Source organism: Cupressus sempervirens, chromosome 5, assembly GCF_028749045.1.
Source record: "Cupressus sempervirens isolate cs-2001-9-10 chromosome 5, ASM2874904v1, whole genome shotgun sequence".
NCBI classification, from domain to species: Eukaryota; Viridiplantae; Streptophyta; class Pinopsida; order Cupressales; family Cupressaceae; genus Cupressus; species Cupressus sempervirens.
In genome coordinates, this window is record NC_143122.1 from 235,927,203 (window position 1) to 235,930,716 (window position 3,514).

Here is a 3,514-nt window from a genome sequence, read left to right on the forward strand (position 1 = left end):
CTCCTCTCAATGCATTCCATGACAACATATGTCCCTAGGGGCTCTAGGGCCCTTAGGGACGCATTTGGTTGGTTCCACTGTATCGAGAGGGTCATAGGTTAACCTATGACCCCTCTCGACACATTTCATAACAACGTATGTCTCTAGGGGCCCTAGGACCCCTAGGGACACATTTGGTTGGTTCCAATGCATCGAGAGGGGTCATTGGTTAACCTATGACCTTTGTTTATGTATTTCATGACAAACTATGTCCCTAGGGGTCCTAGGGCCCCTAGGGATGTATTTGGTTGGTTCTAATGCATCGAGAGGGGTTATAGGTTAACCTATGACCCCTCTTGACCCCTAGGGACATATGTTGTCATGAAATGCATCGAGAGGGGTCATAGATTAACCTATGACCCCTCTTGACATATTTCATGACAACATATGTCCTAGGGGCCCTAGGACCCCTAGGGATGCATTTGGTTGGTTCCAATTCATCAAGAGGGGTCATAGGTTAACCTATGACCCCTCTTGATGCATTTCATGACAACATATGTCCCTAGGGGTCCTAGGACCTCTAGGGATGCATTTGGTTGGTTCTAATACGTCGAGAGGGGTCTCGACACATTTCATGATGATGTATGTCCCTAGGGGCCCTAGGACCCCTAGGGATGTATTTGGTTGGTTCTAATGTGTCGAGAGGAGTCATTGGTTAACCTATGACCCCTATTGATGCATTTCATGACAACGCATGTCCCTAGGGACCCTAGGGCCACTAGAAACGTATTTGGTTGGTTCAAATGCATCAAGAGGGGTCATAGGTTAACCTATCACCCCTCTTGATGCATTTCATGACAACGTATGTCCCTAGGGGCCCTAGGACCCCTAAGGATGCATTTGGTTGGTTCTAATGTGTCAAGAGTGGTCATAGGTTAACCTATGACCCCTCTCAACATATTTCATAACAACGCATGTCCCTAGGGACCCTAGGGATACATTTGGTTGGTTTTAATGCATTGAGAGAGGTCATAGGTTAATCTATGAGCCTTATCGATGCATTTCATGAGAACGTATGTCCCTAGGAGCCCTAGGAACCCTTGGGATGCATTTGGTTGGTTCTAATGTGTCGAGATGAGTCAACTGGGTCATAGGTTGACCCCTCTTGATGTATTTCATGACAATGTATGTCCCTAGGGGCCTTAGGACCCCTAGGGAAACATTTCGTTGGTTCCAATGCATCGAGAGGGGTCATAGGTTAACCTATGATCGCTATCGATGCATTTCATGAAAACATATATCTCTAGGGGCCCTAGGACCCCTAGGGACCCATTCAAAATGCATCGAAAGGGGTCACTAGGGGCTCTAGGGACATATGTTGTCATGAAATGTGTGGAAAGGGGTCATAGGTTAACCTATGACCCCTTTTGATGCATCTCATGATAATATTATATTTAATAATAATATAATATCGTATATTTTAATATAATAATAATATATTATTAGATTATATAACAATAATAATCATATATATTGCTAGATTATAGATTTAATAATAATAATAACCATATATATTATTATATATAATGATAATCATATAATATTACTATATCTATTTAATAATAATAATATTTATCATATATATTACTATATTATATTTAGTTATAATAATAATAATTATATTTATAACTATATTATATTTAATAATAATAATCATACACATTACTATATTTAATAAAAATAATAATCATATATAATAATAATAGTTAATAATAATAATCATATTCATATGTAATAATAATATTAATGTCCACACTTCCCCCAAATAAATTTCCTTCTAAAACCCTCTAAAGTTTCCCTATCAAATTTCCCTCCAAAATTACAATTGGAAAATCTTTCCTCTTGAATTTCCCTCCATATTTGCAATTGAAAAACTCACAATAATCAGATACCTGATTTGAGTTCAGGTATTCGATTAGGCTCAGTATTTACCAAGCCTATTTGGTCAACCCAAAAAACATGTTTGAGAAGGGTTTCATTGACACTTAAACTTCGGGTAGCGATATGACAATGTTATTTTCATCGAAATTGAATGAAATGAAAAGGGTGTTTTTATAACACCCTCAAGATTCCATGAATATAATTGATATCAAATTCTGAGTTAGATAAGTATTTATTAGTTAATTTTCAATGAAGATGATTGTAAAGTGCTGATTGACATACTGATTAAAAAATCGCTATAACTTTCAAATGGTATAACATTTTTTAAATCCAAAAGTTGCATCACATTATATGCTTCACTTAGTATAAGGAGAAAAAAATTTAGTTTGGTAAAGTTTTCAATTAGTTAAGGTGGTCAGACACGGAAGGTTTTTTTCTTGAAAAAGTTTTAGTAGAAAATTCATATTTAATTATTTATTTGGAATAAAAATACCCAATAATATGCATCACATTCGGGCATGTGTCTACTTTTTATATCTATGATTATATTAAAAAATACTATCATTTGAATTTTCTTAAGGTGGTTAGAAATACACCTACTTTTTATTTTCGCCCTAAAATTTTTTTAGTACTGCATTAATATCCAAACTTTTGACCAATTAAATATTTTTTTCTCCAAATAAGGCCTACTAGTTTAGAAACTACATTCAATTTCCTACAGAATATTTTCTTACAACTTTTTTATATAAAGTCTAGAACCACTTTAAAATTATGTGTCAAGTTGACATAACCTTGATTTGTTGGTTTTTCACTACCATTTAAGGCCATAGTTTGGTTGACCATGATCCTGTGCATACCCATTTATGATGCCGAATCATATTCCTCACTAAATATTTCTTATGAGGGTATTCAGTCCCCTAATATTCTAGAAAAAATATTCATTTACAACAAGGGGATCAAATCTCCTAATCTATTTTCCAGCCACAATATCCTACTTACTAGGTGATTCCTGAGCTTCCTTTTCATTCTTTTTTCTAGGAATTGATTTCTTGCCTCCCACATATGGTTTGATAAGATTCATGGTCACTTTATTGACAAAAGGAGGCATTTTTTGCTTGACTTTTTCTCATATTATTCATAAACTTCCAAGGTTGCTCATAAGAGTAAAGAAAAGACTTTTGCTTAATTGACACTTCTGACCACTAGCCCTCTAGAGAGAAACAAGTATTTGGGACCTTAGAAAGGATCTCAATTGAGTTAGAGAGCTTCCAGGGCTAAACCTTGAGCTCCAAAAATTTCACAACTACCTTTACACTCAAAACAAAAGGTCTTGGTTGCACCATTTGGAAATTTTGGATGAGCACATTAGAAGAAGGGGAACCCACCACACACTCAACCAACTCTTTGCGGCCTAAAAAATCTTGCCAAATGTTCCCTAGCAAATTTTTCCTTAGATTCATGATCCATCAAACCATCTTCAAATAGAACCCCGTCCTTCAAAAGACCCACCCTCTAAGAAGGAATAAACTCTGATTGCAACTCAATATCAAAAGTATTAGCCACAACCTTAGAGGATAGGTTACCTACTTTTAGA